At 41.0% G+C, this 16,333-nt stretch overlaps 1 protein-coding gene across 8 annotated transcripts in view; it reads left to right on the top strand.

The window, feature by feature from the left end:
• The first annotated feature begins 4,378 nt into the window (after positions 1-4,378).
• The window catches only part of MEF2A (myocyte enhancer factor 2A), an 86,809-nt gene continuing 74,854 nt past the window's right edge, over positions 4,379-16,333 (top strand). For 2 of the 8 annotated variants that reach the window (XM_082198591.1, XM_082198586.1), the window contains exon 1: positions 4,658-4,849. The gene's annotated coding sequence lies outside the window, so the exon portion shown is untranslated. Of the gene's footprint in view, positions 4,605-4,657; positions 4,850-13,787; positions 13,858-16,333 lie in introns of those variants that run through there. The other 6 variants (XM_082198593.1, XM_082198590.1, XM_082198588.1 and 3 more) reach the window with 5 other exon arrangements.

Below are 16,333 nucleotides of genomic sequence, written 5' to 3'. Positions count from 1 at the left end.
AAAGAGAATTCCATAACTAGGATGTGTCCACAGAGAAGATCCCCAAACAACCTTGCATCACTCTGTGTTGGAATGCAGAGATTCACAATGCTCAGCCCTTCCTGTTCCCCTGTCCATATGCTCTGGCAATGGGTGTGATCATAAGCATTGTGAGCACAACTCAAGGAATGACATTGGGTGGGTATCCCTTGAGTCAGATCTATCTGCTTTTTGTTAACAAAAGGATTTCTTTCTGTGCTTCTGGATAAGCGTGAAAATGCTTGTTTTGAAAGGCATCTGTGCTGCTTGACACTATAATGGTCAGGGAGTGTTTTTGTTTTTTTCTGTACTTCCTGAACCTGTAATTTGAATGCAATGCCTACAATAAACATTTCACTAAACATAGTTCTCTCCCATTTTCAATAATTCATTAACAGCATGAGTATGTGCACAGGGATAGCACTAGAAGATCATATATGTTTTTTATTAACATGCAAAAACTTTATACATTTTGCCTAGGGTTGCCATATTTCACAAAGTGAAATTTCAGACATAAAATTGTTGAGCAAAATTGCAGAGAAATGAGGTGTTTTTGAGCTGTTTCTGAGGAAAATTGGCAAAAATGACACTGCCAACATGGGCTAGGTCTGCTTGCGGCTGCAGTATTCTGGAAAATGTTGGGATGTCCAGGAAATCACTAATTTTGCCACTCAAGGAGTATAGTTTTATACTAAGTAAAGGTAAGGGACCCCTGGATGGTTAAGTCCAGTCAAAGGCGACTATGGGGTTGCGGCGCTCATCTCACTTTCAGGCTGAGAGAGCCAGTGTTTGTCCACAGACAGCTTTCCGCCTCATGTGGCCAGCATGACTAAACCGCTTCTGGCGCAAAGGAACACTTGGACAGAAACCAGAGTGCATGGAAATGCTGTTTACTTTCCCGCCACAGCGGTACCTATTTATCTAGTTGCACTGGCGTGCTTTCGAACAGCTAGGTTGGCAGGAGCTGGGACAGAGCAACGGGAGCTCACTCTGTTGTGGGGATTTGAACCACTGACCTTCCGATTGGCAAACCCAAGAGGCTCAGTGGTTTAGACCACAGTGCCACCCGCATTACTTTTAGTCTTTTTCTGGCGACTCTAACAAGGGAAGCCTGGCAAAGTGGTGGGGAGAGAAAAGGTCATTTTCCCCCTTTAACACTCCTGAAACTCCCCCACCTTGAAAAACTGAACAGAGCTACAAAACGTCTCTTCCAGGGTATGTGGAGCAGCGAGCAGGCAAGCTGCAATGTTGCAGCATAAGTCTTACTTGTTACATCCTTTACAATGTCAGGGCACACCCCACATTAAGCATTAGCTGAAGCTGAGCTTTTAATACACTGAGGATGACTCAGACAATCCTAGAGCTCCTTCCAATTTGAGAGGAATGGGAAATACCCTGATTTAAACATTGCCAGGAGCGCCTGTTGTCAGAGACAGCTAAGATACTCTACATCAGTAATAGGCCCAAACAACAGGAGATCTATGCCGCCAGCAGATAGACTATGCAGGTAGAAATGGAGCCACCATTACTGCATAAGTTTAGGATTATTTCTGACTACCTGAACATTATGCAGTGTTTGGAAATGCATTATTCATAGTTCTGGTCACCAAGAGGTTTGGAATATATTCTGCATGTCAAGACTGTATACCCTGAGCTTTCTACGAGGCTGCAATCTGGGATTTATATTTGTTCACCATGATAGAGCACCATCTTGAAACAATGCCATGGCCAATTTGCATAATATTTGCATGCATATGCTGGAGGCAACTTCAATACGACACATAACCCATGTACTTTTGACTCTGTTCTGTGTCAGAAAAGTATTTGAAGCAATTGAAATGACATGTGTTGGGAAGCGTGACAAGACTTTCCTCACCAGCTGAGTCTTCAGCCAAAAGCTTTTGTATTTGCTAATATTTAATGGGCAAAACCACAAATAGCTAATAAAAATCAGGAGATGTTTTGGAAATGTTTTACTCACTTTTAAAATGAAACATTAACACCCATTTTTAAAAGGAATGAGCAAAATATCTAAAGAGATAGGGGTTTATATTTGAAAAACATGGAGAGTATCCTGGCCTACAACTTGTATTAAAAGTTATAATGTTAAAGGTTAATATGTAGTGCTTCTTACCAGTATCAAGGATTTTAAACATACTGGAATTGAAAACTGTTTGCACATTATATTTTAGAGACAGTGGGTGAAAGTCAACGTCACACTATTACAAATAATCTATCTACAGATCTGCCCCTTCCATTCCCCTGTGTGCTATTCTAGGGGTTCTCCTGACCCCCCTATACAGTGGGAGGAGAGAGAAAAGGCCCCAGTGCACAAGTGGACATCCTGAAGGCGTTTGGTAAGTGAAATATGCCCAGTATTTCCCATTTGCTTTACTATTTGGCAAACACTAAAGTTCAACCCTGCATTTTAAAAAAAATAGTTAACAGAAAAACATTTTTTTCTGAACATATATTCTTGGGATTTTTGTTGTTGTGGGGGAATAGGAAGACTATGAAAGTTATGAATGCAAGGCTGCGTTTAATGTGCTTCCCATTTAAGCTTCCCATTTAAGTAGCACTGTCCTCGTGAGAGCCCTCTCAAACAGCTGCTATCCAGCTAAAATGTGGACAAATCCACAGTTAAACCTCACAATCATTACTTTTGTAGTCCAGCAACCTATGGAGGGGCACAGTCTCCCCAATCCTGTCCCACAATCTCATATGATGTCATTGCTTGAAAGAGTCACCTTTTAATGTAAACCATTCCCTATATCTCAAGGTAGAACTTCTCCACTTCCTTGCATTACCTATCCTGTTGCTTCAGCCACTGCTTATCTGGTATTAGAGTTGGGACAACAGAAAAATGGTTGGGGAGTGAAGGTGCTGGAGCTCAGAGAGTTCAGTGCTTTTTATCTCATGCTCATTTTACTGTTAAAAATAACGCACACACCACTTTTTATTTCAGTGATCGAGCATGAAAATGATGGCCACGTTGTTGTCTAGGTTCGCTCTCCAGATGGCAACAAAAATAGAGGTTTCCTGAGGGCAGTCATGGGCTGGCTGAGCAGTCCCAAGTTGGGCAAATCTGGTCTAAAGCTGGGAAGGCACATCTGTGGCCCTCCAGATGTTGTTGGACTTGGTAATGTTTCTGCATCCAATAACAGGCACCAAGAATGAGATTATTATTTTTTAAATACAAGAAACTTTATTCAGAGGAGCCCCTAAAATAGTCTGCTAGAACTCAAGGCCAAAACTCAAAGCCTAAGGAATTGCCCAGGCAATACAACTCAGGCCGTAACACTAAGGAAGCTTCAACAAATTATGGACTCTTGTCATTAGATTGCAGCTCCCATCAGCCAAGGTTAATGGAAAGGGATGATGGGAAATGTAGTTGAAGAATACAGTATCTGGGGGCCCATAGGTTCCTCACCATTGCTCTAAGGGTCAGACCTCTGAGCATAAATGGGTCAATAAAAGATTGCAGCGAGTATGCATCTCCCTCACAAAATTAAGTCCTGTACTGCTTTATTTATTTAATTAGAACTATATACTGCTTAATAAGGGCGGGGACACATCCAAACGGTCTACCTAAAACGATTTGTTGCTTAACAGTTTTATTGTTTGGGTGAAAAGTGTTGGTTTCAAAAAACAAACAAACACAAATTGATTTTTTTAAAAAACAACAAATATTTTATAGAGCCAAACTATAACTAGTGGTAAAATTATCCACGAGCTTTAAAAGTGAAGTAGAAAAAGAAGCTGGTTTTATTGAAAACAGAACAAGTGACATTTTTACATTAAATCACACTTCTCCTGCCACAACGCATATTTCGCGTGTCTCCAGGCTTGTGTCTCTCGCGCGTGTGAAAATATTATGCGGCGCGTGGCGCGTCCGCTTTTTTGGGTCGCGGAGGATAAAGTCTCGTATACTGATCTTGTCTAGCGACGGAGGCTGAAAGCTCAGACTATTCCAAATCCGACCAATCCTCGCCGAGGTAAACTGGAGGGAATCATTCCATCTGCGCATGCGCCCCGCTCCCCTCCCTTATCTATGCGTCACTTGCTCCCTGGAGGAAAAAAGAAGCCAGCGAGGACGCTCCGAACGCATGCGTGCATCTCTTTACACTCGCTACACCCTGTCAAGGACCGCTCGGAACAGCGCCACGGCGCTTCCCAGTTCCGATTGGTCATTTGTTATCCTGTGTATCGCGCCCTGATTGGAGCCGCCACTCTGTCAAACAGAGGCAGAGGTATCCGCCTACTAACATTTCGCTGATTGGCCGGCAGCTTCCCTCGTCCATTGGTTGGACCTTGACAGCCTTTTCTCCCGCCCTCCGCCCAATCACCTCGTGGCATCGGGGTCCTGACGGTGTGAAGAACGTAAGAGGCCGAACCGCTCCCCTACTGCTAAGCGAAACATAGTCCTCGCGGCCGGCGGCTCTCTGAGAGGAAAAGAAGTGAGCCAAAGAGAGCCCAGGGACGCGCGCCGGGCTTTTCGAGCACCCGCGGGTCCTGTCGCTGACTTAACCGGCCCGGGAAGCGGGGCGGCGGCTGTGTCAAGCGGCGGAGGAAGACGAGAGCGAAGGGTGTGTGTGGCCCGTATATTGCCCGCCTAGAGAGGCTTGAAGGGGAGTGGGCGGGGGCGGGGGGGGAGAGTGGAAGTAGTTCCGGCAGCACCTTGGCCGTGTTGCCTAAAAATAGCGCCCCGTGGATATCCGTGCGCCGGTGTCAGTGTCTCCGGAGGAGCGTCAGTTAGGGAGGCGGCGGCAGGAGCAGCGGAGGAAGAAGGAGGAGGCGGCGGCGGCGAGAGAGGAAGGAAAGAGGCAAACGGGTGAGCGAAGAGGGTGGGCGCGGGTGCTCATATATGGGGTGGGGGAGCGGCAAAAGGGGGGGCTGTTGGAGGAGAAGGTGGCCAAGGAGCTGTGGGGGGGATGCGATATATTTTACCCCTCAAGTCCTTACCCCAAGTTAGGAAGGTGATGGAGTTAAGGGGTTGGGGTGTTCAGGGGGGCATAATATGAGAGAAAATGAGGGAGAAGGTTCCTCCCTCTTTCTGCTTCTCCCCCCCCAACTCCTTTGCCACCATCTCCCCCCCCCGCTCCTACCTCAAACAGTTGCAATTTGGGGTGAGCAGGTGAGGAAAATCAAAAGTTTTTGTAGTATCTGTGTGATGACAATGATGATAATTGGTAGCTAAAATGCACATACAGTCTCTGAGCAGTAAAAAAAAAATGCACACATGTGTTTGTGTGTGTGTCTCCGTATACCCGTCTAGCTCAAGTAGTTGCAATTTGGGGTGAGAGGATGAGGCTAGGCGGCGAAAGGGGGAAATTAAAGTTTTTGTAGTATTTGCATGAAAATAATAGGTAGCAAAGATGCACGCACATATAGTCTGGGAAGCAGAAATGCACATGTTTGGCTATATTTGTGTGTGTGTGTGTGTGTGTGTGTATACCCTAGTATGTATATGCACTTGTGTGTGAAATGTTTATGTATATTCTGATTTGATCATGGCTGTAAGCAAAATGTGTGTGTGTGTATAAAACACAAATATCTGAACGTATTGTCTGTGTACATATACAGATATACATGCGTGTATATATGGATTTTTTTTACAGACACACATGCTTAAGTTAATGCCACAGTCAAATAAAAATTACATGATTATATATATATATAAACACCAGACACGTACACACAATAAGACATACTTTGTGGTGGTTATGCATCTGTTTCAAGATTGGGAAGAGGCACTTTTTGGAGAGCTAAGTTTGGGTCATAATAAGATAAGATATTAGCTGAAGTGGTTTGTGGTGCCTGCATTAAAAGATTGTGTTGCTTTCTCCCCTCTTCTTTCTCTCTTCTCTCCCCCTCCCAAATCTCTGGGTCCTTTCCCCATTGATTTTCAGGGGATTGGAATAAATGTTTTTCATATCTATTTTCTGCTTTTTCTGTCTGTATCCGGACTCGCAGTGTATTAAAACATCAAAAAAGGCATGCTTGGTTATTATTTGTTTAAGGGGGAGGAGTTGTGGAATAAGAGAGACTTTAGGGGAATGAGTGTGTGCAAAAGAGAATCTACCCCTCCTCCTACTGAGACTTGTACACAAGAAACATTGGGGGGGGGGGGAGGAAGGAAGGAAGGATGTAGGCAGGCTTCTGGTTGACAGATTCATGTTCCCTCTCATAGACTATTAATTCGCTCACATTGTCTCCTAGAGATATCTTTTTTGTCCCATTTTCTTCCACTGTTCCCCTTAGCTGTGGTCTGAGAGGTTGATAAGAGTAATTTATGCATTGATGTGGATGAGTGTGAGAGCAAGAGATTTTGGAAGTTATGCTTTCTCCATTTCCCTCTTTTTAAGAAATGGTGGGTTGGTATGTGGAGATGAGAGGAATTGAATTTAGGGATGTTTCATTTTTGAGGTAAAACTGTACCCTCATTTTATGAATCTGACACAGGATTCTTAATGGGTGGGTGGAGAATATGGGAAGCAGGTTAGGGAAAGCAATTGGTGTTTGTTTAGGGTCCAGGCAGGCCTTTAAGAGCTAACTAACGTAATGGAAGGGATGACAGTCTTGTCTGTGGTGAGTAGAGAAGTGGATACATTTGTTTTCTTCTGTTTTTGTTTTGCTTAGAGTTGTGAGAACCCTCCTTGATAAATGGCAGGTTTTGGCTGGAAATGCTTCTCCATACTCTGTAAGATCAATACATGTACCTGTTTTGGAAGGGGCAGCAGGGAAGATGTCCATTGAAACAGTTTCTGTTGTTTGTCAGATAATTTGATATTGGAAAGGTGTTGTGTTGTGTGTTGTTAGCAGACTTCAGTAAAAAAAATTGCACGCTAAAAATGCATAATATTTTTAAGCTTTATTTTGACTGCCAGTGAAGAAATAAAGATTACAAAGGAACTGAGTTTTTTCTGTCTCATCTAAAACAGCACTTCCATTTGAGGAAGCCCATTAGAGGTTAGCTCAGCTTATAAAGTTATACTTTTCCAACACTCTTTTCCTGTTTACATAGGAACCCTGCTGTTGATAAGGGAATCAAAGTGTTAAGCGAGTATTTTGTCCTTGTTAATGTTCTAATGACATGTTGGTAGACATTCTTCCCTTTGAGTGTGTGACTGATTGTCTTTGTTGCTTACTATAAAGAACTGTGTGAGTGAGTTGCAAGGCCTTGTCACTGATGTTTACCCTCGCACATTTTTTTCCTCTTGAAACTCTAGGACTAAAAGGGAGAATTTAGTTTTCCATAGTTGCAACAATATTCTTTTTTCTTTTCAAGTAGCACCTGTCCTCCCAAAGCCTTGGGGAAAGAATAAAAAAGGGTTTATTCATTTATTTCAGATACATCCATTGCATTGCATCTTCTCTGGATCACAATGCTAATAGATTGTAGGGTATGACAATCTATAGGATTATTATCATGCAATCAGTCATAATATTATGGTCTAAATAAGCTTCTTAAAGTGTCTTGAATATAATGTCAGTTGAAGTGGAGGAAACAATTTTTGCAAACAATTCTGCAAAGTTTACCGTTTCTCTGAAGTTTGGGTTATTGTCCACTGGAATCACTGAAAGGGTTAGCAATGCACAAGTACCTAATCACTGCTGTCGTAATGAATCTCCTGTGTTGGGTGAAGTTATTTGGGGAGAGAAGGGAGAGGTAGCATCTGGAAATGCAAGGTAGTGAGATGTTATGGGGTGTATGTATATAAGGTCTTAGCAAATTTAGATGACTGATATAATTTTGTAAAATTTCCTGCTTTTCGGGGGGTAGGATAGTCCTTGGGGCCCTTCCAACTCTACAATTCTATGATTCTATGACATTCTGGTATGAAATTTAACACTGCTTTCAATAGAACCATTCTTTCGAAGCAGCCATATTTGTTGTTAAACAGCCTGTAAGAGACTTAATATGAAAGTTTAGCTTAAGATCTTTCAGTGAATGGGGTTTGTTCAGGAGTCACATTGGTTGTTGCTCCTATGTAAGCTTTCAAAATACAGTGGAACCTCGGGTTGCGGACATAATCCGTGACAGAGACACATCTGCAACCTGCAGCGTTCGCTTCCTGAATTGCCACGTCTGCACAGGCGCTGGCGCGATTAAGTGCTTTTGCGCATGCGCGAGCGGCAAAACCCGGAAATAACCCATTCCGGTACTTCCGGGTTTCCCGCGTTCTGCAACCCGAAAACACGTAACCTGAAGCATCTGTAACATGAGGTATGACTGTATAGAATAATGCTGTGAGAAAAGAGACTGATGCTTTACTGCAAAATGAAACAATGTGTCTTATTAAATGATTGCCACATTGTCACCTTCATTTGAATCTCTGAATGAATTGGTAGTAGAATGTGTACTGTTCATCACTAGATTTCTGTGTTTGAGGGCTAGTGTGCACATTATTGAACATATTTGATTCACATTTCCATATCCTACTTAGCCAAAATTATACACAGTCTGGTTAGACTGTCATCTTACTCTGCAGTTGAGGAAACAAGAGAATGCCATCTTGAGCTGAAGGGCATGCATATCTAGTAGTATGTAACAATTGCCTATATTTTCTTCTGGTTGTGGTAGATGCTAAACTACGCATTGATAGACGACAATTAATTTGTTACAAAACATTTATTTTCAACTTTTTTATTTTATTTTAGTGAGGTATGCAATGCTATCTCTGTAGAAGGAAAGCGTGATACAAATCCAAGGGTATTTGAAACTTGCTGAATATTGAGGTTGGCAAGAAATGCCATAAACTTTTTAACTCTTATTTATTTGTATACAAATATATTCTGCCTCCTGGACCTCAAAAGCCCCCCCCCCCCAAGTGGTTATCAGCGCTTGTAAAGCCCAATTAAGTGTTTCAAGAAAATGGCCAAGTTTACACTTCCCTTATTTACCGTACCTGTAAAGGATGGAATTTCCAGGGTCTATCTTTTAATTTCAGAAATAGTTTTATGATACCGTAGCTTTGGATATTTTATCTGTACATCTCAAATATGAAGGGCCCTGTAAAATACCCAGAAATGAATACTTTTCATTTCTGTTAGTACTGTATGGGCATTTACAGAACAAGATTGAAAACCTCCACATTGTGAAGGATTAAATTATTCTTCAGAAACTTTCTTTAAGTCTTGAAGATATGGGAGTTCAGACAGAAAATACATGGGAAGATTTCTTTAGACTTTGATCAGATCCTTATCTTCAATCATAGTTTTCACCCAATCCCTGCATGTTGTGATTACCTAGCTTTATGATCACATATGATTGTGCAGATAACCATTTAGAAGGTAGGGTGGCTCACATCTGGAGCAAAGTGGCCCAAAGTTGTGATATTTGCCATAACATGGATTTAAACTTAGAGATTTAAAAGCTCAAATTAATTTTTCTTCCACAAGCCTCCAATATTTACAGCTCACATACTTAAAAAAAAGCCACTGCAATAATCTTGTTCCATTTAAGAGATTCTGTTTTGTTCAACAAATCGTTAGGAGCAATATGTTAATCACATCTAGTTCAGCAACAAATAATAATAATAATTAATAAAAATGTTTCCTGTGCTGACTGATACCAACAATTCAAATGTCTTGAATTTACTTTGCCAAAAGGTTTTCTTTTAACAGAAATATATACTGTTTCTGGAACATTCACTTTTGATTCACTAGGTCATAACTTGGTGGCTAGTATGTGCACATGTAGTTGTACAATGCATGTATGAAGGGACTAGATGCTGATATGCTCAACTTTCTGTATGTTTGAATGTAAATTTATTAAGCAGAATATGATTTAATACTAATGCATGTTGAATGAGTTGGTTTGCACTTAATGCTTGGGTTTGTTCCAGCTCGTGCCTATAGTGCTAAACTTCAGTGTTATGTGCACAAGCTGGAATGAGTCCAAGGTTACAGTGGGAGGAATTCTATAGTCTCACTTTCTGCAGATCCTCAGGTTTCATTATGTATGAACCAAAGCCAAACTAGTTGGTTTGCAACTGTCATGCTTTGAACTTGACTTGTTTAGAAATCGATTAGTGTTTGTTTTAAACCAAGGGTAGTCAGTGTGGATGGTGAACTCCAGATACAATTAGGCTACAACTCCCAACAGCTCCAGCCAGCATGGGTCAATGGCAGAAATTAAAGTCCAGCAACACCTGGAGGGCACCATGTTGCCTACCCCAATACATAGCAGGCTAGTATTTCTGGAAACTGAAATGAAATACTACAGTAGTAGGTGTTCTCCTTATCATGCAGGAAAAAAGAGGGGAGTGCTTGGGCTTCTTTCAGCATGTTCTGTGGTTTAGCGTTAAGTGCAAACGAGTCCTATGCTTTACTTATCTGCTGGCCTTAACTGCTGGAAATACTGGTAAAGAACAGCTCGATCCAGCCCCGCAGCAGTTGTCACTTATGAATGTTCATATGGATACAATGTGCTCTTGAACAAATTGTTGGAATTCATTGCCATGTGGAAGAAGTTTGTTCCTCTGCAACTGTCAAAGTGCTGTGACATCATATGTGTTGCTGCCTGACCTTTTGGCTTTGAAAATGAGTGTGGGAGTTTCCAGTGTACAGGGATTAGTGGGATCAAAGAGGAGGTAGAACTCTCTGCTCTGGGGATTAACCACGTGCTGAAGAGCAAATTGCCTGGAGCTAATTAGTCATGTACATCACTGCATTCATGTGCTCAACCTTTTTCTTTTTTTTTAAAAAAAGGTGTACACATGTGCTTATTGTGCTCTTGAAATGAACTGTGTGATGTAAAGTAAGTACTGTACATTAAAATTACACCTTACTGGTTCAGGGAAAGTGCATCAAACTACTAGCTCAGGAAAAATGCATCAAACAATATAACTATTTAAATAGGTTTACTAGTACATTGCAGGAAAAACAGCTTGAATTGAAGCCTAACAAACAGCTGTTTGGTTAATAGTATATTTCTCATATCTGTAGGCTGTGCCATAATTCACTTGTGATTTATCTGAAAACTTGGCCATAGCAACTCTATTCTTGACCCACTTTTTCTTTCTCATCTCATCTTCAGTTCTCATACTGTAACTGGCTTGTTACAAGATATTACAGCTTCCTGAGTTTTTCTTAAATAAGCCTTCCTGAAATGTACTGCATGTGGACGACTGTCTAATTTAGAACTGTATCTGGCATACTATCCAATGAATGAGTAAAATATAGCAACAGTTGAAAACAAATGCCTCACCAAGGAAGTCTTATTCCTACGCCCACTATGTAGTGAACTGAAATTATTATTAGTTCTTCCACAGTATTCTTGAATAAGTTAGTATGTGCTTTGTTTCCCTTGCTTCTGTGTTCTTTTTAAAAAACGAATGCTCCTTTTTTTAACATGCTACACTTAAAGATCAGTAAATCCGCCACTTACATTTTGTCTATTTGTATTTGGAGTTCAAAAGCCTTGTAATGATTTTTGGTGGATACTTATAAAGAACATTTTTATACAGGAATGTTCTGAATAAATATTTGTGGGTATAGATGCCACAAGGGATATTCACAGGATACAATGAAAGTATGGATTTTCTTGGTTGGATATCAGCAATTGAAATGGCAATGACTTGTTACGTTCAGCCTATAGTGGCTGTCAATTCTGGTGAATGTGACAGCTGAAAGCCTAGTTCTCCTGATTTCATTTGTTTCATTTTTGGTCATGTTACATTGCTTGAAGATTAATGGAAGGCATGTCACAAATGTTCAGAGCACTGGGGCTTCTTAGGATACAGATGAGGGAATTTCTCTTAGAATTCTTCTGATTTTCTGATGTAGGTTGAACTGTGGTCGCACCATCACTGTTGAAGTCTAAACTTGTGCAAAAACTGAAGTTTTGACTGAAAATAAAAGGATATTGGATAGTCAATCCCCCCTCAGTCCCCCCCCCAAATCTTCATTTGTACACCCACCCTCTTTCCAGTTTACTTCATGCATTTGGATGAAATAGATTTAGATTTATGAGTGTTCTGTTCCTCTAAGCTGCCAGAGCTGTTGTCTTTATTGCAACCTTTGAAACAAGTAGCAAAGGTGACCTTGACCTCATTCACATGTACCCATGGGAATTGGAAGCTGCTTCCCTATGCTGTACTGCTCGCAAGTGTCCGTGAATGGCTCCTCCAATATTGGTTCTCCAATTCCATGAATCTTTCTACCCTTTTGTCACCCTGCTGGGATAGTAGGGCAGTGATTATTAGCATGGACCTTACCCATGTGATTGCTTGTTCTTTGTTGTATGGCATTCCAGCACATTGGGAGAAGCATTAGAGGAATTAGGATAGCAAGGTGTTGGGGCATTGTGTTAAACAAAACAAACAAAGAGAAAGTAGTCTAATTATTAAAACATAAATTAAGAAGCCACAATTATTAAAAATAATTAAGATGCCACGATGCAACAATTGAAGGTTGGCGTGAAATACTTTCAGAAAAAGAAATGTTAGAAGGCATGTATATTTATGAATAACAAGACAGATTTCATTGATGTGGCAAAACATTTCAGCTTCAGCCTTTGTCAACTGCTCTGATAAAAATGAGAGGGTTCTGTTGCCAAGGTGGCAATTACAGAGCTTTGAAGATGGAATGTTCAGAGGGACTTCATTTGCTGAAGCTAAGTGATGTTGGTACTATCGTCCAGGTTGAAACAATGTGGTAATACTGTGTCCATTGTGCACAACCAGAAGTTTCTCTTCTTTGCTAACATTGTACGTTCAGTTGATAACTCTGTTGTAGTTATTGATACATCAGACAGAATATGGTTCTCAGAACTAAAATGTTTTATCAATTGGTTGTCCACTTAATTGAATAAAATTGCACATTTGTGGTTTGTAAAGTGTTTGCAAAGGTCAGTTGTAGTTATACCTGCATACTGAATATGACATCCTGGTTTTTGTACTTGGTAACGCGGGTGGCGCTGTGGGTTAAACTACAGAGCCTAGGACTTGCCGATCAGAAGGTTGGCGGTTCGAATCCCTGCAACGGGGTGAGCTCCTGTTGCTCGGTCCCTGCTCCTGCCAACCTAGCAGTTCGAAAGCACGTCAAAGTGCAAGTAGAAAAAATAGGTACCGCTCCAGCAGGAATTTAAACGGCGTTTCCGTGCACTGCTCTGGTTCGCCAGAAGTGGCTTAGTCATGCCAGGCCACATGACCTGGAAGCTGTACGCCGGCTCCCTCGGCCAGTAAAACGAGATGAACGCTGCAACCCCAGAGTCAGTCATGACTGGACCTAATGGTCAGGGGTCCCTTAACATAGATTGCAGGACTGGCAGGTGATGTACTGTGTCCTACCTATCCTAGTGCTATTGAAGGTAACTGCCTCCATGAAATACACACAGGTGATACAGAACCAAATTGATTAAAAAGGCAACCAAATACAGATGTTACCCAAAAAGAAACATGAGCATAAATTATTCATCATAATTAAGCATAACAGTAAATTCTTGACCTATACAATAAATAAGACATACTTAAAAAGAAAAATATTAGTTCCCAAGAGAGGCCACATGACCTTGTCTAAGTTGGGTAGCCTTCACTGTGAATTTAGCTGTATTAAACATTACAGACCTATCTGTACTGGAAAACCCATATTAAATCTTATCCATACCACTGAGGGCATCAGCCACCACTAAAGTTTTCTCTATCTTTGCTTAGTTATTTTATACAGTTTACAGTATACATATAGTGTGTGGCATCCTCTATCCAGGGGCTACTGCATATGCAAAAACACTGATCTCTGGGGATTTTCTTAAATCTCCCTTCCAGGCAATTGGCTTCATAGTCTGAAAATGTGGGCCTGAAAGTACTTTGCAGAGAAAATGTGGATTTACTTCAGGCAAGTATTTTCTCTTCCCTGAGGCGTGAGTTTAAGGTGGGGAAAGTATCATAAAATCTGGATATAGTAATGGCATTCATGTTCCGTTCTGTAAACAGGTATTGGAGCCACACTTTAATATTGTAATGGCTAAGTTGGATTTCAGCAGCAAAAAAGGCGCTGGGCCTAGTCCATGTGTCCTCATTCTTTTACTATTAGTTGTCCATGTATTTGTGGAGGATGACTGAGACTGTTCTATTATACGCAATTTTAACCAGTTCATTTATTGTTTATCTGATTTTTTAAAAATAAGAGAAAATTGCCCCGAAAATGAAATATAAAATTGGCATTACTCCAGCTTCTTCCCACAGGGGAGCTGTGGGCGTTCCTGGTAGAAGACCAGTTATGTACAAATAAATCTATTGGGTACTACCGTAGAAATGAATAGGTCCCAAAATGCCCCAGATTTCCACCCCATATGTCAACTGAAGAGTAACCTTAGCAGCAGAAACCAAGGAGTAGCTCTGGTTTAGCAAACTTGCCTGCTCAGTATGCAAAGATCATGTCTTGCCTGTGTACAGTTTGCATCAAACCATCACATAGGATGATGGCTTGACTTGTAAGGCAAGTTGTTTGAATAAATAATACCTGCATATTGCACAATATTAAAATAGATGGGCTGTGGATTATAGTTCTCTGTTCCCAGTAGTTCAGGGGTCGGCAAGGTTTACCTCACCTGGGCCGGTTCACTCCAGCAGAGATCCCCCTGTAGGCTGGATTTCTGGCATCTGCATCTGCGCAGACGTGATTTCCGGCATATGCGCATGCGCAGATGTGTTTTGCAGCCTTTGCGCATGCGCAGACGCGATTTACGGTGACGTGGAAGCGAGTCACTGTGCTGTGCCAGTTTAGCGCAGTGCATGGGGACTTGCCAAGCGGGCAGCTTGGTTCGGGGGTGGCTCATGGGCCAGTTAAATGACCCCCATGGGCTGCTTGTGGCCCATGGGCCTTAGGTTGCCAACCCCTACAGTAGTCTATTTTTAATAATCTGTTCACTGAGTAGAGCTTCCTCTACTTTTAACTGGATATTGAGATCCCACTTCAGACTGTACTTCCTTTGCTGCCTCTCATCATATCCTAAAAACCTGTCACAAAGACCGATGATCACTCTCCAGTTGGTCTCCCACTGCAAAATTCTTAGTTAAGGGCCACATTTGTGATTACATAATAAATAATCTATCTCACTCCTACCGTTTAAGGAGGAATGTGTAAAATTCCCTTCTGTGTTATCCTGTCCAGCTCCACAGGTTTTACAGGAATTGGAATTACAAGGACAAAATTTAGAATTACTGATAGGTGGCAGAAGTAGAGCTCTCTCAGTAATAGTTTGTGTAGACTTGGAGGCTGGCGAATTGCTTTAATAGGAGGCTTGTTGACAGCTTCAGCAAGACATTCAGAGTTTGCCAACAATGGGTAGCGTTCTCTGATCACCAGGTGATAGATTTCCATCTAGCCACAAATAGGGTGTGTTGTTCATTGTTTATTGACACCTACTTTGATGGAGGAGGTTTTTTCTAGACAGGATGGAGGCCTAGTGGATGCTGCAATTACAATTACAAGAAAGAAATCAATTACAAGAAGAGAATATCCTCTAGGCAGAAGGTGTTCGCTGATCCTTCTGAGATATTGTTGTTTGTTGTTGCAAGTGTGCTTGATTCTGAGAGCCAAGCTGTAGACAATTAAAAAAAAAAGTTTTGCTTAGCATTGTTCCTGGTATAGGTATTTTTTGACATTACTGGGTTTGTTTCAGAGTTTAGTGATTATTTTGTTGTTCTTAATGGTGAGAAGGACATCCAAAGTAAGGGATGTCTGGATTTTCAGTGTTGCTACTGAAGGTTAAGTTGATAGTTAGGTGTATAGAATTGATGTAGGTTTTTTTTAATTGTCCTAAGGTCCTTTTTACCATTGGTCTAAACCATAAAGATGCCATCAATGTATTGCCACCATATAAGTTGTTTGCTAATAAGCTGTTTGAAGATGTCCAAGTTTTTCCATGAACAGATTTTCACACATACATGCACATGCCCTGCTTAATGCCAAAAGAAATCAAATGCTTGATCCAGATGGCTTCACAGCAAGTTATTACAAAATCTTTTCCTCTATATTAGTCAAACTAGCCATTGAAATCAGTGAACTATTGAGGAACAGTACATTATACCTGAAACATGACTAGATACTACTATTGTGACAATTCCTAAAGAGGGAAAATACTTATGAGTTATCTTTGTAGTATCATTTTGTACATGGGTATAAACTACTTAATGAAATCCAGAAGCAAAAGTATGTCCTAATGGGATTATTCTGCCAGGTTCTAGATAGTTTCCTGTTACTGCCTTTGTTTATTCTAGCAATCGAATTGTTAGCAATTATAATGAGAGCATAAAAATACAATAGTGGTTAAATCAATAAATACACAGAAAAACATTGATATGGATTT

The sequence above is a fragment of the Podarcis vaucheri genome (genome assembly GCF_965113315.1).
Source record: "Podarcis vaucheri genome assembly, chromosome: 14".
Taxonomy (NCBI): Eukaryota; Metazoa; Chordata; class Lepidosauria; order Squamata; family Lacertidae; genus Podarcis; species Podarcis vaucheri.
This window is presented reverse-complemented; position numbering and strand designations above follow the sequence as displayed.